The sequence below is a fragment of the Papio anubis genome, chromosome 7 (assembly GCF_008728515.1).
Source record: "Papio anubis isolate 15944 chromosome 7, Panubis1.0, whole genome shotgun sequence".
NCBI classification, from domain to species: Eukaryota; Metazoa; Chordata; class Mammalia; order Primates; family Cercopithecidae; genus Papio; species Papio anubis.
Window position 1 is genome coordinate 116181079 of NC_044982.1, and position 26143 is coordinate 116207221.

The 26143-nt window shown below is 40.8% G+C and overlaps 1 pseudogene; it reads left to right on the forward strand.

The window, feature by feature from the left end:
* Positions 1-24385, forward strand: part of LOC116275906 — a 64668-nt pseudogene extending 40283 nt beyond the window's left edge.
* The last annotated feature ends 1758 nt before the right edge of the window (positions 24386-26143 follow it).

Genomic DNA, 26143 nt, shown 5'->3' on the forward strand with positions numbered 1-26143 from the left:
AGGGAGATTTCCACAGGTGCCTGTATTGTTTCAACATTTAGTCTCTGGAACTTTTGTGTAAAAGTGAGTTGTTGAGTGAGAGACAAGAAAAAGCACTTTTGCTTAAAAAAACATAGAATTAGATGCACTAGCAATGTGAGGGGGTGCCTAGTGATAAAGTGAACACAAAGAAAAAAAATTAAAAATAGGGTACTCAGTTACAAAAGGAAAATTTAAAAATCGTGAGAAGTTACTTTGCCCTAACTCTGTGAAAATAACTTTGAAAACCTAGATGAAATGACACATTTCTAGAAAAAGTTATCAAGATTGATCCCTATATAGAAAATTCTAATAAACCAGTGTTTGGAAAATTCAAAGTAAAAAGATTACATAAAAATACCATAAAAACCATCAGGTCTAAATGATTTCACTTGGGAATTCTATCAAATATTTTTAAATTAGATAATCCATTATTTAAAGTTAGGCAATCCAATATGATATAAAATGGCAAATTCCAAGTTTAATTTGTGAACCAGGTATAACATTAATCTCAAAACCTCACTGAGATTAAATCAAAAAACCATATATATCATTTATGGATTTTACTGCAAAAACTATAAATTATTTCTTTTTGCAGACAACATCACAGATCTCCAAAACCCAAATGGAAAAGGTGCTACAGATGAGAAGAAAATTTTGTAAAGCAGTAAATTATAAAATCAACATATAAAAATCTATAGCATTCATAAATACAAACCAAATCAGTTTAAAAAGCTAATGGAAGAGAATATTCCATCTATGACACCACAAAGAAAACAAAATACCTAGGCATAAACTTAACAATAAATATCCAAAATGTACATGAGAAAAACAATATTCCTGAAAGACTCCAAGTGGACCTAAGAAAAAAAAGGTAAAACAGATCATGTCCTTGGATAAGAAGAATACAATAAAGATGGCAATTTTTCCCAAGGTAATTTATAAATTTAATGTAATACTTCTAAAATACCACCAGGCTTTCTTCTGGAGCTACATAAATTGATAATAAGTTTCATTGTGAAGAAAAAAAGCTGCTTGAGCTAAAAAGACTCTTAAACAGCAGATACAATGAGGGTTACTGGTCCTAGCAAATGTTAAAACATATTTAATTAAAACAGCATGATGTTAATATATGTGATAATGTGAGATCTGTATTTGGTTTTCGACCCGTTCCCAGGCTCACAACTCCTAAAATCCTTGAAATCTCCCAAGTGATGTCTTTTTGTATGCTAATAATGATTGACTGGTGGCTGGCAGCCCCTAGGTAGCTTCAGAATGGGGGCTGATCACCAGTAAGACCAAGGCAGGATTAGAGAGTTGGGACTTGCCACCCCACCCCAGGACCTCCTAGGAGGGGAGAGGGGCTGAAGGTTAGGTTGATCACCAGTGACCAATTGTTTAATCAATTGTGCCTCTGTAATGAAGCCTCCATAAAAACTGAAAAGGGTGGGTTTAGAGAGCTTCCATAGGTGAACATGTGGAGGTTCCTGGAGGGTGGTACACCCAGGGAGAGCATGGAAGCTCTGTGCCCCTTCTCACATGCCTTGCCCTATGCATCTCTTCGTCTGTATCCTTCATGACATCCTTTATGATACACTGGTAGTTGTTAAGCTTTTCCCTGCGTTCTGTGAGCTGCTCTAGCACATTAATTGAACTCAAGGAGGGAGTTATGGCATGGGACCCAATTTGTAGCCAGTCAGTAAGAAGCACAGGTAAAAACAACGTGGAGCTTGTGATTAGCGTCTGAAGGTGGGGGCCAGTTTTAGAGACTGAACCCTTAACCTGTGGGATCTGATACTATCTCCAGGTACATAATGTCAAAATTGAACTGAATTAGAGGACGTCCAGCTGATGTTTGCTGCAGAATCGATTGCTTGCTTGGTGAGCAAGGAAATACCCTACACACAGCTGGTCATAGAGGTCTCTGTATTGATTGTTGTTGAGTGAGAGACAAGAAAAAGCACTTTGAGTTTGTGTTTTTCTACACACATGTATAATAAAATAAACTATGGAACAGAATAGAAATACAGAAGTTGGTTCAATTGCAAATGGAAATTTAGAATATGAAAAAAATTAGTGGCAAAAAGATGGCATTTCTAATTTACATTGGGATATCTAGATAGCTGTATGAAAAGACAACATTAGTTTCATTTATTATATCATATACCAGAATATTTTCCAAATGGGTCAGAGATTTAAATATTTTTAAATGAACTAATACAAATTAGTCTTTATAACCCAGGAGTTGGAAAATATGTCCTAATTATAATACAAAATCTAGAAATCATAAGGAAAAAGATAAATTTTATTACATCAAATTTTTATGACCAAAAAAGTGCCACAAGCAAAGTAAAAAGACAACCACAAAAAAATTTGCGTCTTTTATTACAAAAGGACTAATATTACAAATATGTAAAGAATTTCTAAAAATAGACAAGAGAAAAAACTTATAGAAAAATAGGTTAGAGATAAGGACAGTCAATCAGAAAAATAAATGCAAATGTCTCTTAACCATGTGAAAAGATGTGCAACCTCTCTCATAAGAGAAATGCAAATTAAAACACTCTGAGATAACATTTCACACATGGAATTGGCAAAAATTCATGTTGGATTATGTCAGGGTACTTCAGAGAAACAGAACCAATTGAACATACATAGAGAGAAAGAGAAAATAGATTTATAAGGAATTGGTTTACATGATCATGGAGGCTAAAAGGCCCCCAAGACCTGCAGGCAGCAAGCTGGAGACCCAGGAGAGCCAATGATATACTCCTAGTCCAAGTCCAAGGGCCTAAGAATCTGAAAAATCAGTGGTATAAAGTCCAGCCTGAGTTTGGGTCTGAGACTGAAGGCAGGAGAAGACCAATATCCCACCTTGAAGAAAGGTAGAGGGAGAGAATTATCTTATTGAGCCTTTTTGTTCTATTCAGGCCTTCAGTGAATTCAATGAGGCCCATCCACATTGGGGAGGGCAATCTTCTTTACTCAAACTACTGACCCAAATATTAATCTCTCCCTGGTGGTCTAGTGGTTAGGATTCAGTGCTCTCAAATGTTAATCTCATCCAGAAACATCCCCAAAGACACACCCAGAAAAAAGTTTAAGCAAATATCTCGGCACTCCTATGACCCAATCAAACTGACACATAAAATTAACCATCAAAGACTTATGTGGAAAAACATGTTCTAATTCATTGCTGGTAGGAATGCAAATTTTTATAACCACTATGAAAGAGAATTTGGTAATATCTAACAAAATTACATATGTAGTTATCCTTTGACCCAGAAATTACACTTTTAGGAATAAATCTTAAAGATACGGTGGCAAAAATATGAAAAGATGCAAGCACAATGCTATTCATTACAGCACTATTTGTAATAGTAAAACACCGGAAACAATCCAAAAGTTCACCAATAAGGGACTAGTTGAATACACTATGATACAATCGTATATAATGAAGTTCCATGTAATTGAAAACAAGGAATGAGAAATCTCTCCACATACCATTGTTTAGTGATCTTGAGAATATTGTGTTAACTGAGAAAAGAAAATACAGTTAAAAAGATGTAAAATATTCTACCATTTATCTAAGAAAAGAGAGCTACATATATATTAAATATATTTGTATATATTATGTGCATATGCATTTACATGTGTTAAAAACAATAGAATGATTTAAAAATCTTTCGAATTCTTATGGGGGAAGAAAAGGAAAAGGGCAGAGAAAACAGGTTAGGAGCTAGACTTCTTGAAATATATCTTGTTTTATAGATTAGACTTTGGAACCAATAAATAATTATAATTACAAAACAAATTAATTGGGTTAATGCTGTTACTAAAACTGAAAACCAAATGAAACAAGGAACTCTCACAGCATATCCAGTTTGTGGCTAACATGACAGAAAGGAATTTTTCCAAGTGACTTTAAAAGCCAGTAATTGACATAATAATACAGCAGTCTATGTATCCTTATACATCCTTAATGGGATATATCCTAAGGACAAAAAGAATAGAAAAAAATACCTAAACTGTTTCTAGTAATGATATTGTTGTTAGTAGCGATGTTGTCATTCTGTCAAACACAGACTGTGGCTTGTGTATTAAGGGATAAATCAAGTGGGTAGTTAAGTTGGTGTCAATGAGAACTGAGATTTTCAACAAGATCAAAAGAGATACAGATGTTAACATTTTGTTGGAGTTAAATAAGAAAGCTATAGTTTTGACTTTGAATTGGAATTACCATCATAAATTCATAATGTATTTTATATATATTCTGTCAACATAAAGCACCTTGAAACAATGATAAACCCCATAGTAATAACCACTTCTAGTCCCAGATTGTGTATCTAAATACCATTTCCCATTAAAAAGAGTCAGGGTTTCTTTAAGGCTCCAAATCTGGAACAGGTATGTACAGAGTGAGCCTGAAATATCTTTCCAAACTACCAGAAGCAAGGAAGCAATCACAGACTATTACGATCATATTAAAAAGACTCCTGAGCTGGCTTGAAGGCTCACACTGGCCAATATGGGACCATTTTAGCATTGTGTTCCTCCAGAAACTGACCCCAAGATAAGTATTTTAATGTAAAGTTTATCTGGGAAGTACAAGAACCACTGGTAGGGGAACAGGAAAGAGAGAGAGAGAAGGGAAGGCAGCCTATAAAAGGTGTATTATCGGCCGGGCGCGGTGGCTCAAGCCTGTAATCCCAGCACTTTGGGAGGCCGAGATGGGTGGATCACGAGGTCAGGAAATCGAGACCATCCTGGCTAACACGTTGAAACCCCGTCTCTACTAAAAAAAAATACAAAAAACTAGCCGGGCGACGTGGCGGGCGCCTGTAGTCCTAGCTACTCCGGAGGCTGAGGTAGGAGAATGGTGTAAGCTCAGGAGGCGGAGCTTGCAGTGAGCTGAGATCCGGACACTGCACTCCAGCCTGGGCGACAGAGCCAGACTCTGTCTCAAAAAAAAAAAAAAAAAAAAAAAGGTGTATTATCAAACTAGGTACCGCAGTGGTGACTGGAGCTTAATCCTGTGGGGGAATTCTGGGAAATAGTGTAAGGTACATTTTTCAGTGTTATCCCACTCAAGGAGGTGAGGAAGTGCAGTAGTTACACACTGACTCCTGGCAGTAGCTTATTGAGGCCTTTTGGGGGTAGGTGTTAACTCTCCAGCCCTTCTTGATTTTGTATGTAACCAATTTGTAATTTTCTGGTAATTGCCTTCAAAAAAATAAAAAGAAACAGGCCGGGCGCGGTGGCTCACGCCTGTAATCCCAGCACTTTGGGAGGCCGAGATGGGCGGATCACGAGGTCAGGAGATCGAGACCATCCTGACTAACACGGTGAAACCCCCGTCTCTACTAAAAAAAAAATACAAAAATTAGCCGGGCGCGGTGGCGGGCGCCTGTAGTCCCAGCCACACGAGAGGCTGAGGCAGGAGAATGGCGTGAACCCGGGAGGCGGAGCTTGCAGTGAGTGGAGATCGCGCCACTGCACTCCAGCCTGGAAGACAGAGCGAGACTCCGTCTCAAAAAAATAAAAAAATAAAAAGAAAAATAAAAAGAAACAGACAAAATTATTTTTAATAATAACTTTTATTTGACCCATCACATCCAAAATAGTCTCACTTCAACATGTAATCAATATAAAAATTAATGAGATATTTTACATTCTTTTTCCAAACTAAATCCTCAAAATCAGTGTGTATTTCACACTTAAAGCACATCTCAGTTTGAATGCTAAATTTTCATCAGAAATACTTAAGCTGTATTTATATTTCATAAAATTTATGGTTGAAAAAGCAGATTCACATACCCAAGCTGTATTTAGATTTCATAAAATTTATGGATGAAAAAGCAGATTCACATACCCAAGTTGTTTCAAACTTCAGTTTTCCAATAACTGAATCAAGTATCACTTTTAAATTTAAATGTGTATTAATTAAAATTAAATACAATTTAAAATGTAGTCCTTCAGTCACACTAGCCACTTTCCAAATGCTCACTAGTCAAATGTCGTTAGTGGCTATTGTGTTGGATAGTGTACCATTACAGGATAAACTTGCTTTCTTCAACCAAAAAACTATAAAAGAAAAACAAAACTATGTAGTGAGAACATGCAGATTAAAGAAACTTCGGAGACGTATCAATTCATCATTTTGTATGAATCTTATTTGAATTCTGAATCAAACAAACAAAAAAAAAATTAGGAAAATATCAGCTTCCAAAAATTCAGGTAGAGAATAGTACTTGGGGTACCAATTGGCCTTCTATTGAAAATTGTTGAAGTCATACACTGGGATCCTTACACTATTCACTCTACTTTTGTTTATGTTTGAAATTTTCTGTAGTAAAGATAAATATGTATGCGTGTGTGTATATATATATATATATATTTATGTGTGTATATATATATTTATTTTATATATATAATAAAATAGAGTCTATTCAAAGTTCTCCATAATAGCCTTCAGATCTGTTTTCTTGCGTAAAAAAGAAAGTGTTCCCAAGATAGCATATGACGTCGTCCTGCCATGCATCTGAATGCCATCTGTTGCATTTGAGATCCCTGTTCTTTCCCCACTTAATATACTGTGAATGTATTTTTATTTGTGTACATAGAGATCTACCCCATAATTATAATGGCTCTATACCCTTCCATTGTGTGGATGTGTCATAATTATTTTAACGATTCCACTATTGATTGCTATTTGGGTTGCTTCCAAACATTCATTAATATAAACAAGGGTTGTGATGAGCATTCTTCCTCATACATCTTTTCACATCATGTGGTTATTTCCTTAGGATTCATTCCAAGAAGTGGAACTGCTGGGCAAAACAGTCATTAACAATTTTAAAAGCAGATCTTTGAAAAGATGAGGCCCACAGCACCAGAACTGGCCTACTGCCAAAGAGTTCTGTGGTTGCTCTAGGCCCCAGGAATTTGGTCCTGTGGCCACAGGGCGCTGAGCTCCCTCTCTCAGGGCAGAGAATATCCTACTCCAGATTCTTACTCAGGAGGTCTGCACTGGCGTCCAGGAACATGAATCTTTAAACAGAGGTCCAGCCGATGCTGATGCAGATGGTCCAGGATCACTTCAGTAAATGAACACTTGTCAACCCTGTCTTCTCATCAGTGTCTCCTGAGAAGCTCTGAAAAATACTCAGGCCTGGGTGTGACCCTGGGAAATTTCTTTTTCAGTGACTCTGAGGTAGGGCTGGTATATGAATATACTGACTATGTGAATGCAAACATGAGATCATATCATAATGCATGCTGCCTTCTCCTTAATACAGTCTTATTTTGCTCCCTTTTCTATTTTTGCTTGCCTCCTTTCTCTTCCTCTCCTCCTCATCTTCACCTCACTGCCCTCCCAGGCAACCTGTGTTAACAACCTAGTTGTTAAACTGAATTGTGAATATGATATGATTTTCTCCATGCCAATGTAACAAATGCAAAAATACTATGCATTAAATATATGTATCAGCCAGGGTTCTTAGGAAGCAGCAGAAACCAACTCTGGCTGGTTTAAACAGAAAAGCAGTGCCTTAAAAAGATACTGAGTCATTCACAAATGCTCTGTGTGGGTTGGAGAAGCAGCCAAGAAGGCCACTGATGGCCTTTTCTGAACCGCGCAGGAGTGTAGGTAGCAGGGCAGAGATGAGAAGGGATTGGGAGGTGCTGAGAGGCAGACTTCATGAAGGAAATTTCAGGTAGCCACAATTAGAAGAGGAAAATCTTGGCAGGAGAAGACATTTCATTTTGTTTGTTAGACCACTTGGGGGTCATCTGGAATAATTCCTGGGGAGGGGTATTTCTGTGGAAAGAATGTGTAACGAGTAAGTCCAGGCTTCTTACAGTATGTTCAGGAACACAGAGGTATCTCGTTAGGTCCTCCAGAAGGCAGACATCAAGACAGAGTTAGTGGTGCCGTCCTGTGCTGCCACTTAACAAAATAGATATGTTTTGGGAAATGCTTCCATAGGCGCAATTTCTTCTCGGACCTGCCGTAGAGTGTACTTACAAACCTAGATGGTCTAACCTACACATACATAGGCTATATGTACAGCCAGTTGCTCCCAGGCTACAAATCTGTACAGCATGTGACTGTGCTGAATGCAATAGGCAACTGTAACACAATGCTAAGCATTTGTGTGTCTAAACATAGAAAAGGCACGGTAAAAATATAGTATAAAATATAAAAACGAGGCTGGGCGTGGTGGCTCATATCTGTAATCCCAGCTCTTTGGGAGGCTGGATCACCTGAGGTCAGGAGTTTGAGACCAGCCTGGCTGAGTACATCAGGTGAGCCGTCCTACCTAAAATGCCAAGCTAGCCGGGCATGGTGGAGCATGCACTGCTTGGTCACCTACTTGGGAGACTGAGGCAGGAGGTCAACCCCAGACCTGGGAGTCAGAGTTGCAGTGAGCTGAGATGGCCACTGTACTCCAGCCTGGGGAGTGAACTGAGCAGACTCACCTCCAAAAAAAAAAAAAAAAAAAAAAAAAAAATATATATATATATACACACACACACACACACATACACATATGTACACATATATGCACATATACACATAAAGTCTCTGGCAGTCCAGTGGGAAGCTCCAGGACAAAGAGTGCCCAAGAAGACGTCCAAGTGGGGCAGAAGGTGGAAAGTAGCATCTCTCCGTGCTCAGCTATTGGCTGGGGGCTGCCCAGGAAGAGCCTGAGCTTACAGTGGGTCTCCAAGGCACTGCAGCTGGAGGCTGTCAGCTAACCCAACTCCCATAGCTGATGTCAAGTTCTTTCTTGAAGGCGAGATCCAAGTGGCATGCCTCCATGACTGCCACAACAGGTTTTAGCCACATTTCCACTGACAAACAGTATAATTTTTTTTTTTTTTTTTTTTTTTTTGAGACGGCGTCTTGCTCTGTTGCCCAGGCTGGAATACAGTGGCCTGATCTCAGCTCACTGCAGCCTCTGCCTCCCGGGTTCAAGTGATTCTCCTGCCTCAGCCTCCCTAGTAGCTGGTACTACAGGCACGTACCACCAGGCCTGGTTAATTTTTTGTATTTTTAGTAGAGACAGGGTCTCACCACGTTGGCCAGGCTGGTCTTGAACTCCTAACCTCAGGTGATCCACTTGCCTCGGCCTCCCAAAGTGCTGGAATTACAGGCATGAGCTACCACATCTGGCCAACAAAGATTATAATTTTTAAAACTCAAAGTGTGATGGTTAATACTGAGTGTCAACTTGATTAGATTGAAGGATAAAAAGTATTGATCCCGGGTGTGTCTGTGAGGGTGTTGCCAAAAGAGATTAACCTTTGAGTCAATGGACTGGGGAAAGCAGATCTACCCTTAATCTGGCGGGCACCATCTAATCAGCTGCCAGCGAATATAAAGCAGGCAGAAAAATGGGAAAAAGCGAGACTGGCCCAGCCTCCCAGCCTACATCTGTCTCCTGTGCTGGATGCTTCCTGTCCTCGAACATCTGACTCTAAGTTCTTCAGTTTTGGGACTCGGACTGGCTCTCCTTGCTCCTCAGCTTGCAGACAGCCTATTGTGGGACCTTGTAATTGTGTAAGTTAGTACTTAAAAAACTCCCCTTTACATATATATATATAATTTATTTATATATACATTTATATATATATATATATATCGCCTATTAGTACTGTCCCTCTGGAGAACCCTGACTAATACATAAAGCAACAAGTCATTATGTCAAAGATCATTTGAAACATGATGTAGAGAAACATATGTAGAGAAACATGTCAAAATAATTTGAAACATGCAGAGAAATACAAAGAAATGAAGACTGCTGTTATCCCACTAGAGATTTCCTATATATAATATGTACAAATAAATATACATTTATTTAAAATAAGATCATGTGCTACATGCTGTTTTAAGCCTTTTTTACTTAAAATATATTATGAACATATTCATATTCCCTTTTAATTTATAGAAATCTAATTTTTCTAATGAGTGCCTAGTGTTCCTTGGTATGAATATACCAGCATCTGTTTAAGTGGTCCCCTATGGCTCACCAGTTTGGATGTTTCAAATTGTTTGTGACTATAGCCATCACTGCAATGCCAATCCTAGTACATGTGTCCTGTTCTTGGTTTTGGCCTTGGCCTCTAGGGATTCCAGAGCCTGCCTCTGTGACTCTCTGATGCTGCACTGTCTTGACAGTTAAGATGTTGCCCTACCCAGGAGCTCCCCTGAAATGTTGCCAAGGATGCAGAGGTACAAAAGGAATGACCCCAAGAGAAAGCCATCTGTGCCAGGTGGCTCTGAAGATCCTTTTGAAGCAAAGAGCCAGGCCTGGTGTCATGGCTTAGGGAAACCGGAACCCTTTCTTACTGGTACATCCCTACCAAGACTCATGGCCCTATTGGGCTATTTGTTTGTTTGTTTGTTTTTATATCATCTGCTGCTTGCAGAGATTTAATCCCCCAATTCCAGTGAGGAGAATTAAGGGAAGCAAATCTTCAGAAACTGAGGGCCATTGGTAGAATTATTACATCATTGTAAGAGTAACTTTTCTCAGCCTTTGCCTGGGAGCCACCTGCCTCTAAGACCAGCATGGACAATTACTGTATCTTCAGTTTCCATGGTGATTTGTAGGGCTAGCTCCCACGGAGTGCCCAAAGAATGTGGTCCATCCCTCAAACCCTCTCAGGTACCAGGACTGAACTCAACTGAGCCACTGGAAAAGGCTGGTGGTGGGGTGCACCCGAAGTTGGGAATCAGAGGCCAAAGGAGCTGGAAAGAGAACACAAACTAGACTGCGGTGTTCTTTGTTTTCCTACCAATGAAACTGATTTCTCTATCAAGTGCCATTCTACTGTGTTATGATTTTTATTTCAGCGTTAGGGGTTCCCCCCACCCTTTTCCCTGGAGTTGGAACCAAGTTCTCAGGGCTTATGTAGTGTCAAGCGGGAGAGTTCTTACCGCCCTCAGCCTTTGCTGTATGTCTCCTGACATCTGCTGAGCTGAACATGATCCCTGCTGACCCCACACAGATGTCCACCGAGACGTGCACTCCCCATCTGCCAGGCAGGCTGCCATACGTGCTGGTCACTCTGCAGCCTTCCTTTCCTGCTTTCCTAAGTTGTCTACATTTCCACTTTAAACATGTACCACTTCTGAAATCAGAAAAAAAGTTATTTAACTATTGTCATTAGAATACGGCGTTAGTATTGCTGTACGTTGTGTTTCTGTCTTAAAAATATGGTAAGGCAGAACCCAGATGGGGTGGGAAATGGGCAGATTTGGAACATGCTCTGGATGAATATCATCACTTGAGAGCAAAACTAGGACACTTCAACCTGTAATAGACGCAACACAAACCCATCTGAAAATGCGTTTATCAATTTGTGGCTACAGATTCTTGAAGGAGCCACCTAGATTTAAGTGCAGGGAGGTGACTGGGGTGTGGCTGAGAGAAAACAAAGCTGCCCTGCCCTTTGGCTTTATGATTAAGGTAGGGCTGTGTTATAGGGCAATGAACCAGATACAGGCTGGATCGGAGGAGGCTACCATCTTCCAGGAGAACCCTGATGACACATGTGCAGAGAGACAAATGGAGTTTCTCCTTTCACTCCCTTGAAACAGATACCCAGATTGGAGAATATGGTTACTGTAGCCAAAAGCCACTTTTGTCCTGTGTCTCTGACATTTTTCTGGTTCTCTTGGCTGGCTCTGGTGTGGAGATGGAGTCTTGGACTGATTGAGTTTGATGACAATGTCCATTAAGATACATCAATCTGTTACAATTCTTTCTAGAAAGCAAAGTGGCAGCTTGTATTAAGATCTTTAAAAAGTCCATACCTTTGATCCAGTAACTCCCCTTCTAATAATCATCAGAAATTCAAACACACATGTGTGCACAATAGTTTATGTTGTGGTGTTATTCAAAATGGTAAAAAAAAAAAAAAAAAAAAAGGAAACAACGTTAATGTTCAGTAACAAGGGAAAGAGATTAATAAATCATGGTGTCCCCATACATTGGCCTAGTATGGAGCCATTGAAAATGGTTTTCCAAGAGTTTTATTGGTAGTAGGAAATATTCACAGTCTAGCAAGTTTAAGAACTAGGATTCAGAATTGTGTAAATAGTCTTTCAGTTAGGTAAAATTATTACATGGAGAATCCTAAGTAAAATATTAAAAAGAAATTTATCAATTATTTAGGTGTTTATGGTTGATAATTTTTATTTTCTTCTTTGTATTTCCCACCAGAGAGGAGCCTTGCTTGTTTGCTTGGTGTAAAGTCGTCCATTCCGGTTTTTATAAAGATAATTGAATATATTTGCTATTTTACCACATTGTCACATATTATAGAATTTTCTTTTTTAAAAGGCCGAGTAATAGTCCCTGTACCATGTACTGCATTTCCTTTGCCCACTCCTATTTTAATTTCCATTAGGAAAAATACATGAATATGAGTGTTTATGGCCATCATATTATTCATTATAAATTAATAAAATGGCCTGACAGTTGTGGTTTTTAAAAGCTTGTTTCACAAGTGAGGAAAACCCCTGCACTGGAAGAAGATGGTATGTAATGAAAGGAGGTTTTAGAGAGAATACAAACATTCTCAACTGTTTCACCTGTCTCCCTATCAAGAAGAAATGCCATCAAACAAGAATGAAGGAAATGCAAGGCCAAAGATAAGAGATCAGATGGTGGAAAAGTACTTTAACCAAATACACAAATTGGACCCTCTCCCTTTTGGCTGTAATATATAGAGAAAATATGAAGAAGCCACTGTTCAAATATTTCATAAGTGTCTTTGAATGGATTGAATTTCTTTTGAACCCCTTAAAACCACAAGGGGTTTAAGGGTCAGGGGGTGGAGAAGGGAGAGGATTTGAGAGGAAGAGTTATTTGGAGAGAATGGTTTACATCATGTCAGGTATTTCCCCTTCATCTCAAGTTAAGTGGGAGAGAGGTTTCAAAGGAGAACAGGTATGGGGAATGGGGAGAGGGTGGGATGCAGTAAATTGGGATCTGATTCTTGCTTGAAAAAATCGAAAGATGAAGAATGCTTGAAACACTTACTAGTCTCAGAAAGTGAAGAGCCATTTTACAAAAGTGCCACAGAAGGGCTTTCCTACTCCTCAGCCTCTCAGCACCGCCCCACCCTAGAGGAGTTGAAATTCCAGGTTTATAAGCTGATGTAGGAGAAGAGGTTTTTTTAAAAAAGAAGAAACCAGATGCACACCGTTTCCAGCTATAAGCTGCCTGCCTGCAGCAGACTCAAACTGAAGAGGAGGATTTCACCTTAAACAAAGTGTACAGTTTTGCTTGTTATATAAAAGCAGATTTCTAATATCTAAATAAAGACTATATTTAGTGACTTAAGGTGATTATAGTACGTTTATTTATCATGAGTGATATGATCAGAAAAGTTACAGGACTGATAAATTTTTATCCATAGACAGGGGAAGGATATGCCTTACTGAATAAATTTTAAGGGACAATGGAAAACAAAATAAAGTTGCTTTCTGCTTATACCTGGGGATCCATTTATCCCATGACACTAGCTAGCTTGCGTCAATGAGTTTAAGCCAGCTGGTGCAGACAGATGACCTCCCAGATGATGGCAAGGGTTACCTGTAACATCTTTGATAGAACCTGGAAAATCAGAGAGAGTAGCCAAAACAGTGAAAATGGAAAATGGTGTCCTGATTTTTAAATGGGGTGATAAATGAAATTTACAATTTGACTGACGAGTACCCCCAGTGCCAACAAAAATCTAGAAGGGATTATTAAACGGATGGTTTTCTGAGTACTTGAAAAAGAAAGCAACGTTTGCCAGGAACTAGCGTGGACTCACTAAGAACAAGTCTAACCTTCTTTCTTTTTCTCTTTCTTTGTAAGTGATTAAATTAGTGGATTGGGGTATTTCATAGACTCTGTGCCTTGATTTCTGTGATGACTTTTCCTAAATCTCTCATGATTCTCTTGTGCAAAGGTGGAAACATGTCAATGGGGACTACAAGGTGAATTTATAGTTGGCTGAATAGTCCTTCTCAGAGAGTGCTGATTCATGAATCACCAGCACCCTGGAGGGGAGTCTCTGGTGGCATTCCAGCGGGCTTTATTCTGGCTTTGTCCAGTTTAATATTTTTTATTAATAACTCAGGAGATGACATAGAAGCCAATTTTATCAAAAGTGTGGAAGACATGAAGAAAAGATAGTGAACACATTTGGATGACTATAAATTTTTTAAAATTTGCAATCACGGCTGGGCGCAGTGGCTCATGCCTGTAATCCCAGCACTTTGGGAGGCCGAGGCAGGTGGATCACCTGAGGTCGGGAGTTCGAGACCAGCCTGGTAAAACATGGTGAAACCTCGTCTCTACTAAAAATAAAAAAATTGGTCAGGCTTTGTGGTGCGTGCCTATCATCCCAGCTACTCGGGAGGCTGAGACAGGAGAATTCGCTTGAACCCAGGAGGCGGAGGTTGGAGTGAGCTGAGATTGCACCACTGTACTCCAGCCTGGGCAATAGAGCAAGACTCCATCTTAATAAAAAAGATAAATGTGCAATCACATGTGCTGATGTATTTTTTAAATGAAGGTTTAAAACATCTGCAACCAGGACAAACACTGTTTAGGGTTGATTCAATAACAGTTTTCTTTCCTCTCAGACAAACGCTAACTTGCACAGCCTGCTGACACTGTGGGCCCTCTCAGTTATGTAGTTCTCCATGCCACTATCCCCAGAGGCAACCTCTGCCTTATTCTCCTCATTCATTGTAATGACACCCCAGCTCCTCCCCACAAACTGGTCCCAACATTGCCAGGCAGGCCCCACTGAGCCAAATGAGCCCCTTCAGGACCTTCCCTTGCTTAGGCCCCTGCCCTGGCTCAGCAAGGTTTTAAGTCCTTGGGCATCCTGCCAGCTCATGGCCCATTATCAGTCTCCCCAGAGTTCTGTGAGCAGGGCCGGGAATTCCTTTCCCTCTTTCCACCAAGTGTCTACTTGTTCCAACATCCTAATCCCATATATCCCTGTGCATAAATATACATGTACTTCCTACTGGTATGAAATCTACAGGGATGAATGTCAAGTCTGCATTGTTTAAAAATTCAATTACAGTAGAGAATGGGGGAAACCTGTCTTGACAAGAATCTATATTGAGCTTTTGGGCCAATTTGCCTAAGACCTATTTGCCTAAAGTCAACTTGCTTAAAGTCCCAACCACTGAAAATGTATATCCTCAGAGAACATTTGTAGCATTTTATATAACATAAAATTACTTTATAAAACATTTTGAATGTTAGATGAGTCTTCCTATTTTACCAATTTTTAAAAAATATTTTATCAATAATTAAGAAAAAATTTTTAAAGTTCTTTTATTTCACATGTCTGTAAGTTATTTCTAAACTTACTGTATGTCACTTGGTAGTTTCTAATAAAGTTCTACTTCTAAGTATATACCCTAGAGAAACCAGTGTATTTTAAAACAAAAAGACTTCTGTAACAAGCATGAACAAAAAAACTCATATTCAGTTTTTATTTTTATTTTTTTAAGTGTTTTTTTGAGACAAAGTGTGGCTCTATCATGCAGGCTGGAGTGCAGTGGCATGATCTTGGGTCACTGCAACCTCCACCTCCCAGGTTCAGGCCATCCTCCCACCTCAGCTTCCTGAGTAGCTGGGACTACAGGTACACACCACCACACCCAGCTAATGTTTTGTATTTTTGGTAGAGGCAGGGTTTCGCCATATTGGCCGAGCTGGTCTTTTGTTTTGTTTTTGAAATGGAGTCTTGCTCTGTCGCGCAGAAGAGTGCAGTGGTGTGATCACGGCTCACTGCAACCTTGGCCTTCCAGGTTCAAGCCATTCTCCTGCCTCAGCCTCCTGAGTAGCTGGGATTACAGGTGCCCACCACCATGCCCAGCTAATTTTTTGTATTTTTAGTTGAGACGGGGTTTCACTATGGCAGCCAAGCTGGTCTCAAACTCCTGACCTCGTGATCCGCCCTTCTCGGCCTCCCAAAGTGCTGGGATTACAGGAGTGAGCCACTGTGCCTGGCCTAAAAAAATATTTTTTAGAGACAGGGTCTTGCTATGTCAGCCAGGCTGGAGTGCAGTGATATGATCATGGTTTACTATAACCTTGAACACCTGAGCTCATGTGATCCTCCTGCCTCAGTTTCCCAAGTAGGCAGGACTATAGATGCACATCACTGTACCTGGCTAATTTTTAAAATATTTTGTAGAGATGAAGTCTTGCTATGTTGCCCAGGCTGGTATCAAACTCCTGGCCTCAAGTGATCCTCTTGCCTCTGCCTCCCAAAGTGTTGGGATTACAGGCATGAGCCACTGTGCCCAGCCTCAGTTTTATTCTTAATAACCAAACACTGGAAAGAAAACAAATGTCCATCAACAGGTAAATGGATAAACAAATTCAGCTATATTCATACGATGGATTATTACTCAGCAATAGAAAGAAATTAACTACTGATATTCTCAGCAACATGAATTAATCTCCAAAACATTACATTGAGCAAAAGCTGCCAGGGAATTGATAAGTACAATTCCATTTATATGAAGTTCAAGGACAGGCACAAATTAAAGTGTGCTGAAAGAACTGGTACAGTTCTTATCTGGTGGTGGAGAAGCACTGGGAAAGAGTAAGAGGGAGTTTTCTGGAGTGTGGAAAGGTTCTATCTGTTCATCTGGGAAGTGGCCACATATGCAAAAAGTCATATGTGACACAAAAAGTCACAGAGCTCTACTCTTAAGATTTGTGCATTTTACTTATGTAAATTCATACTAAATCACTGTTTTTAAATTTTTACATTTCATATGTTTCCATTAAAAACACACGAAGTTTTAGTATTTTTACCTCTAGTTTGCTGTTTAATTCAGTTTTTAAAAACTTTTTTGGAAAATGCAGATTTTTAGAGAAAATTAGCCACACATTCAGGTTAAGACTTATTTAGTGAGCAGATGTCATTTGAACAGCAGAAGTGAGATACATCTCTCAGAGCACATTCAGCTCCTTTACAGTTTAAGTTTCACAACACCTGATTGGTAAATTTATGCTGGGTGACGAAACTGAAACACACACAACTTCAGAACACAGCGTCCTGAGTTCAGGTAATTGTGGATATTTGCAGCTGGGCTTCAGCCACATGCAACGTTTTCTAGACTTTCCTCAGTCTCCATGGCCTCCATGAGCTCTCACCCGCCACAGCCAGTGTTGATCCTGATGGATGGTTGGCAGGCACCAGCTAGCATCCTGTTTCCATAGTCTCATTCATCTGGATCAGTCCCAACCTACTGGGCATGCTTTGAGTAACCATACATTCCCTGAGGTTGCCAGAGTACGGTAGAGGTTGAAACTTTTGCATCATCTCTCAGGTTGGCTTGGTGTGGCCAGGAAGTAGGCTCTACAGGGCCCACCTGGCTGTCCATTCAGATTACCCACCTTCTCCCAGGATGGTGGAACCTTGTGTATGGAACAGCCCATTCCCCTAAGTCCACCTGCCTTAACCAGCATGCCAGATGCAACCCACATGTAAGTAAAATCCGAATATTTCTCTGTGAATATTCACTTGAGGCTTTATTAATACATGCTTAGTGTTGCTGTGGGCCTGGTAAAATCCCCAACTGGAACCCAGTCCCACAGTTCTAGCCATGTAATATTTTCTTCCTTCTTGGAAGACGGGAAGGTGTTAATAGATAGGATTATTGTTCTCGAGCAAGGTAGGCTAAGTCGTAGTGCTCTTTTTTGTAAGGAATCTGTCTGGTGACACTGAGCACAATGAGCGTAATTCAGTAATCCCTTGGTTAGAGACCCTCTTGTTAAAGAATCCCTTCCTTCCTTCCTTCCTTCCTTCCTTCCTTCCTTCCTTCCTTCCTTCCTTCCTTCCTTCCTTCCTTCCTTCCTTCCTTTTTCTGAGACAGTTTCACTCTTTTTGCCCAGGCTGGAGTGCAATGGAATGATCTCGGCCCATGGCAACCTCTGCCTCCCGGTTCAAGTGATTCTCCTGCCTCAGCCTCCCAAGTAGCTGGGATTACAGGTGCCTGCCACCATGCCCAGCTAATTTTGTATTTTTAGTAGAGATGGGGTTTCACCATGTTGGCCAGGTAGGTCTCAAACTCCTGACCTCAAGTGATCTGCCTGGCTCGGCCTCCCAAAGTGCTGGGATTACAGGTGTGAGCCACCATACCCAGCCAGAATCCTCTTCTCTTCGTTCCATAAATAGATTAGGGAGAATGCTGCTCCTCTGTGTACCAAATAGGTCAAGAAGAAGTTGTAAAGAGACTGCATCATGGGCCATATGACTGTTCTGGCAAGAAGAATGAGAGAAATAAGGACTTCTCTCTTTATTTGAAGAGTTGCTCAGATCAGACAGTGGGTGGAAAACAGTATGAACAATGCTGTTATTGATTTTTTTTACCTTAGTTTATTATTTTTTTGATGCTGAATTGGATAGCAATTAAATGGCTTAGCCTGGACAACAGAGGGAGACCCCATCTCTACAAAATATAACAATAAATTAGCCAGACATAGTGGCATGTGCCTGTGGTCCCAGCTTCTTGGGAGACTGAGATGGGAGGATCACTTGAGCTCAGCAGGTTGAGGCTGCAGTGAGCAGTGAGCCGAGATCACGCCATTGCACTCTAGCCTAGGTGACAGAGCGAGTCCCTGTCTCAAAATAACTTTTTTTTTTGCAGGGGGGTGAGACAGAGACTTGCTCTGTCACCCAGGCTGGAGTGCAGGGATGTAATCTCAGCTCACTGCAACCTCCACCTCCCAGGCTCAAGCAATTCTCCTGCCTCAGTGTCCCAAGTAGCTGGGGCTACAGGCGCACACTACCACACCTGGCTAATTTTTGTATTTTAGTAGAGATGGGGTTTCACCATGTTGGCCAGGCTGGTCTCAAACTTCTGACCTAGGTGATCCTCCTGCCTTGGCCTCCCAAAGTGCTGGGATTACAGTTGTGAGCCACTGCACCCAGCCAAATAAAAATTTTTTGAAAAGAAAGAAGAGAGCTTTGGCCAGCCTCTCAAAGCTCAGCCTGGCTCCTGGGAAAGTAGTTACCAGGTGTGGCAGGCCCTGAATCAGATGTCAGGGTGTCAGGCTGTGGGTGAGGGAGACAGCATATCATAAGGTTTAGAAGCACAATCTCTGGAGTCAGGCTGACCAAAGGCTCAATCCTGGCAAGCCATTTTACCTCTTTAAGCCTCAGTTTCCTCCTCTGTAAACTGGAGTTAAAAACTACTTCACCAGCTCATCATGAAAGTTTAAATGAGACAATAAGTATAAAGTGCCCCATACATAATGAGTCTTAATGTTATTGTTCTCTCATGACAAGAACAAGAACACACAGGAAGTACTGGGTCCCTTTCTGAGATTTTGGAGACTTAAGAGCAAATGTAAAGTGGAAAATAGTCAATATCAAAATGGAAGGCCTTCCTGGTCATTGAAGGGGCTTTAGAAATCTTGAAATATGAGGAATAATTGAGGAAACTGAGGGCGTTTTACTTGGAAGAGAAAGAATTATCAAATATTTGAAGAGCTACCTTATATTCAAATAGGGGCTAAAAAGCCCTTTGCTGGCTGGTATCAGCAGCTCTCAGTGAAATTCAGATCCCCAAAGCATCCTGTCCCGAAGCTAGCAGAGATTGGAGGGCAACGGCCCAGGCTCAAGGTTGGCAGCCGATGATATCCAGGGACTTGGATTGGAGGACGCTGAGCAGACACCAGGTTGGCCCTCTGGCTGGGGCGGAAGGATTTGGAACCCAGAACAGCCCAAGGAGAGGGGTGGATAGTGGTTTATCACAACTGGACCATAGCAGCCTTCTAGAGAAATACTAATGCTATTCCTAGTACTTTGTCTACATTTGAGAGAGGCCATTTCAGGTCACAGGAGCATTCCTCCTGGGTGGAGTAAAGTTTGTTTCCTTGTGGTCTGGCCAGGAAACGCCAAGCCGGGTGGCCGAGAGGCTGGCCGTCTTGGCTGGAAGGCGAAATGCTTGGCCAACTGGTCTGTCTCCAGAGAGCAGACTGGCCCGCCTCGACTGGCTGGTCCTCAGGCCACTCTTGCTGCCTGCAGAGCATCCGCCACCAGCCAGTGGATTTTCTCATTGCTAGATTTGTAAGTGGCGTGATTTATGACTCTGCTCATCCATGCTGGCCCCTGGGTATACACGCTTTTGCTTCCAGGCTGGGAAGTGAATAATGAATTAATCACCCTGCCTCGGGTTCAATACGGAGCTGAGTGTTTGCAGATCTTTATTGCACTGTGCAAGCCAAGTCGAACTGCTCAATTTACACTTCTAATTCATTTGAGTTTGTGCAAGTCTGCCTGTTTGAGGGGAGCTGCAGCCTCGTGGCTGCTTAGTCTCTGAGGAAGCCTCACTTCCCCAATTCCTGGCCATTCCCTCCCTCTAAGAGTGAATGAATGTCCAAGACTTCAGGGTGCTCAGAGAAGCCAACCCACTTCCTCAGAGACTGCTCCCTTGGATGTGTCTTGTCCTAAATGGTGTTGTTTATGACAGTTCTCAGCGCAAAACAGATAGGTGCACTGATGCCAGCCTGTGTGCATGGCATAGAGAAGGCATACAGGAAATGTTTGTTGAATGAATAGCCCTGGCGCCACAACACAGATGTTTATCAAAACTAATGGCTTGCAGTCAGGGCTGGAGTCAGTCCTCTTTTGCTTAGTTCTAGTTCTCTAGGACTTGGGGAGAAGAGTTTTTATTAGGTTGAGCTGATGAGATCTGAGTGATGAGATAGGGCAAATTCTCAAGTTCACTCAGAAGCAGTGGGAGGCAAAGTCTGCATTTGAAGATTTGGGACTTCCCAGCTTTGGCCATTTTTCTTCACCTCCCAAAGACATATGCAGGTACTTTTCACTCAGTGCTTGAATGTGAAAAGCAGGTGCACAGAGTAAGGCTGACCCAGGCTGTATCCTGATGGGCTGTAAGAAGGGGGCACATCTATTCTGGGGACATATTCTTCCTGACCGAGTGCGGCTGAGATGCTGCCTTGTCCATCTCAGCATCCAACCTCCCCACAATGCACACATCTGATCCTGCAGTCCAGAGGGACCACCACACCCCCAGTGTCTTTCTTGGGGCTTTTGTTCGCCTTGTTCTATTCTCCTACTCCTTGCCTCTTTCCTTGCTACTTAAGATTCCTCCTCCTCCATTCCTCAAGACCTGCCTCTAAAGCTATCCTGTCTCAAACCTTTCCAAGCTGCTTCAAATCCATGTGGTTTCCTTTCCCTTTTGGCCTCAGCCACATGCTGCTTGTCCTTCTTTTAGCCCTTCTCTGACTCTGACCCATGTCCTCATCTCCTGACTGACTGGGCATGGCTTCTGCATTCTCACTCTAATTACTGGTAAAAATGTGAGGACAAGAAAGAGCCGAGGGCAGCCCAACACCCACCATCAGGAACTTCCTTACAGATTAGCTACAACTACCATCTTCCATTCATCAGACACAAACATTTATAGAGCCCCTACTCCACCCAAGCACTGGGGTTGCAACAGTGAACATGACTTTACCTCTTCTTGTTTCTCCCCTCCAAGCTCCAAACACATCAACTTTCTACAATGCCCTCAAACCCACCATGTCCTCCTGCCTCAGGGCCTTGGTATATGATCTATGCCTGAAACATCCTAACTCTCCTTCTCTTCTTATTTATTCATTCTGATCTTTTAGAGCTCAACTCAAACACCAATTATTCAGGGAAAGCTATGCTGGAACCACCACCACCACCACTGCTCCTTGGTCTGGATGTTTTCTCTGAACCCCTAATCACAACTGTAACTACAGTCATTAATTATGTTGTCAGTTGTTTCCCATTCATCCCCACCCAAACCCAGGATGGAAGCTCCCTGAGGGCAGGGCCATGCCTTTCTTGCTCACTGCTCTATTTTTGTTGCCTACAACAGGACCCTACATAAGGGAAGTGCTCAACAAATATATTTTAAAGAAATAAAATGTATCATTAAAGACATTTTTAAAATATCATCTTGTATTCTGGTCTAGGAGACTTATCAATGGGAGAAGTGTGGTCAGTGGGCATGAGAGCCAGACACTGGTGATTTCCATTTCACATGCCATTCTAATTTGTAGAAAACACCAGAACAGGACAGAGGGGAAGAAAGATGCTGGTGCAGGTGCTTTATTCTTGCAACACACTGCTCCCACAGAACGCTGCAGGCAGAGTCTGAGATAGGAGGAGTCCTGGTAACAACACATGTTGCGGATTGAAATTTTTGGTGTGCTCCATTATAGAAGACCCAGGGGGTGTACCTTATGAGATTCAGCTAGCCATGAGCTGAGCTCTGCAAGTTTGCCTGCTGTCAACTGAAACCAAATGGGTTGTAGAGTAGGGCCTTTGTAGAACTTACAAAAACATAAGATTAGCAGAATATTATTCACTATAGAAATCAGAAAAAAAAAAAAAAATCCCTGGTGTGATTCCATCCTGCACGGCTCTCCTCTGGAGTAGTCATTTATCTCTATCCACCTTCTCTCCCACCTAAGAGTGTGCCACCATCCCCAGGAAGATTCAATGGACATGGACATGAGCTCCCTGAGGCCCCAGAGCTATCTTTTTGGTTGTGAACTAAAGGCCAATCAAGATAATCACTTTAAGGTGGATAATAATGAAAATGAGCACCAGTTATCTTTAAGAACAGTCAATTTAGGGGCTGGTGCAAAGGATGAATTACACATTGTTGAAGCAGAGACAATGAATTTCGAAGACAGTTCAATTAAAGTAACACTGGCAACTTTGAAAATGTCTGTACAGTCAACGGTTTCCCTTGGGGGCTTTGAAATAACACCACCAGTGGTCTTATGGTTGAAGCTTGGTTCAGGGCCAGTGCACATTAGTGGACAGCATTTAGTAGCTGTGGAAGAAGATGCAGAGTCAGAAGATGAAGAGGAGGAGGATGGCCGGGCGCAGTGGCTTACCCCTGTAATCCCAGCACTTTGGGAGGCCGAGGAGGGCAGATCGCGTGGTCAAGAGATCGAGAGCATCCTGGCTAACATGGTGAAACCCCATCTCCACTAAAAATACAAAAAATTAGCCAGGCATGGTGGCGGGCGCCTGTAGTCCCAGCTACTCGGGAGGCTGAGGCAGGAGAATGGCCTGAATCTGGGAGGCGGAGCTTGCAGTGAGCCGAGATTGCACCACTGCACTCCAGCCTGGGTGACAGAGCCAGACTCTGTCTTAAAAATTAAAAAAAAAAAAAAAAAAAGAGGAGGATGTGAAACTCTTAAGTATATCTGGAAAGTGATCTGCTCCTGGAGGTGGTAGCAAGCTTCCACAGAAAAAAGTAACACTTGCTGCTGATGAAGAAGAATAAGAAGGAGAAGGAAGAAGAAGGAAGAAGATTTTGATGAGGAAACTGAAGAAAAAGCACCAGTGAAGAAATCTATACAAGACACTCCAGCCAAAAATGCACAGAAGTCAAATCAGAATGGAAAAGACTCAAAACCATCAACACCAAGATCAAAAGGACAAGAATCCTTCAAAAAACAGGGGAAAAAAACCTCCTAAAACACCAAAAGGACCTAGTTCCGCAGAAGATATTAAAGCAAAAATGTAAGCAAGTACAGAAAAAGGTGGTTCTCTTCCCAAAGTGGCAACCAAATTCATCAATTATGTAAAGAATTGTTTCTGGATGACTGACCAGGAGGCTATTCAAGATCTCTGGCAGTGCAGGAAGTCTCTTTAAGAAAATAGTTTAAACAGTTTGTTAAAAATTTTCCATCTTACTTCATTTCTCTAACAGTTGCTATTTGGCTGTCCTTTTATAATGCAGACTGAGAACTTTCCCTACCATGTTTGATAAATGTTGTCCAGGTTCCATTGCCAAGAATGTGTTGTCCAAAATTCCTGTTTAGTTTTTAAAGATGGAAATCCACCCTTTGCTTGGTTTTAAGTATGTATGGAATGTTATGATAGGACATAGTAGTAGCAGTGGTCAGACATGGAAATGGTGGGGAGACAAAAATATACATGAAATAAAACTCAGTATTTTTATTAAAAAAAAATCAGAAAAAATAGAAAATCAATTGGCATCCTTAATTAAGGGATGCAAGAAGACATCCCATTTCTGCTCTCTAAAGCTAGAGCAGAAAGTCATATGCAAAGGAAGCACTAAAATTTTTAAGAAATGCAATGACCTGTGTGCGAATTCAAATTGGAGATAGTAAAAAAGAACCCTGAGAAACCCAAATAGTGATGTCAAGGAAAAAAAAAAATATGAGAAACTTTTTCAAAGAGGAAAAGTCATGAAAATGGTAAAGATACACAGGGAGGATTTTAAAAATTAGGAATCTGGCCGAGCAGGCTGGCTCACACCTGTAATCCCAGCACCGTGGGATGCTAAGGCAGGTGGGTCATTTGAGGTCAGGAGTTTGAGACCAGCCTGGCCAACATGGTGAAAATCCATCTCTACTAAAAATACCAAAAAAAAAAAAAAAAAATTAACTGGGCATGGTGGCGGGCGCCTGTAGTCCCAGCTACTCAGGAGGCTGAGGCAGGAGAACCGCTTGAACCCAGGAGGAGGGGGCTGCAGTGAGCCAAGATCGCACCACTGCACTCCAGCCTGGGTGACAGAGTCTCACACTATATATATATATATGTATATATGTGTGTGTGTATATATATGTATATATGTATATATATAATGAAACTCTCATATGTAATATATATATGTATATAGATTAGGAATATATATTTATAAATATATATTAGGAATATATATTTATAATACATATTATTTATAATTATATATATATAATATATATATATTAGGAATCTGCCTTAAGTAAATTAGATGTTTTCAGGGCAACAATCAGAACATTTGAAATAAGCAATAATTGAAGACCCACTAAAAAGATTTCCCTAAGTGGTAAAATGTTCTGAGTCTGCATATTAGAAAATTTTACTACATTCAAAAGGTAACACAGAAAATCAGCATCCAGGCACATCCTGATAACACTCTTGAATTCTACTAACAGAGAAGATTCCTTTAAGGATGTAGGCACACAAAATCAGTTATCTACAGGGACAAAATTAGGTTGACCTCAGACTCAACAACATTAAACGCCAGAGAACATGACAGTAATATCTACAAATATTTGAGAGGAAAGCTTTGTGACATAACATGGTTAAGTGTGGCCACCGTGACTTCTGTGGATAAAGGCCATGGAAAGATATTTTTAGAAAATATACCATCAACATCGCCTTCTTCACATATCCTTCTTTTAAAAATTACCTGTAGATGTGCTCCTGCAGACTTCAAGATAAACCAAACCAAGAACTCAAAAACAAATGGGGGAAGAAGATAGTTTGGCAGCTTCTTACAAAACTAGACATAAACCAGCAATTGCACTCTATGTTCTTTACCTGAGTGAGTTGAAAGCTTATGTCCCTATAAAGCATACAAATGTTTGCAGTGGCTTTACTCAAAATTGGGAAGCAACCAAGATGTCCTTGAATAGGTGCATGGATAAATAAACTGTGGGACAACCAGACAATAGAGTATTATTCAGTACTAAAATGAAAGGAGCTATCAAGCCATGAAAAGACCCACAGGAATGTTAAATGCATATTACTAAGTGAAAGAAACCAATCTAAAAAGGCTACATACTGACTGATTCCAACTATATGACATTCTGGAAAAGGTGAAACTATGGAGACAGTGGTTGCCAGGAGATTGGGAAGAAGGAGGGAGAGAAGGATGAATAGGTGCTACACAGGGAATTTTTAAGGTAGTGAAGCTACTCTGTATGATATGCAGTGATGGATACATGGTTGTTATGCATTTGTCAAAGTCTATAGAATGTACAACATCAAGAAGGAACCCTAAAGTAAACTATAGACTTTAGTTAATAATAATGTATCACTATTGGCTCATCAACTGTAACAAATGTATCACACTAATGCAAGATGTTCATAATACAAGAAATTGGGGTGGGGATGATGGGATATATATGAGTGAGGAGATCTCTGTTTACTCTCCTCTCAATTTTTTTTTGTAAATCTAAAACTACTCCAAAAAACCTATTGATTTAAGTGGAAGTAATGATATCAAAGGACTGGCAAGTCTTCTTAGATTAGATCCCAAATTCGG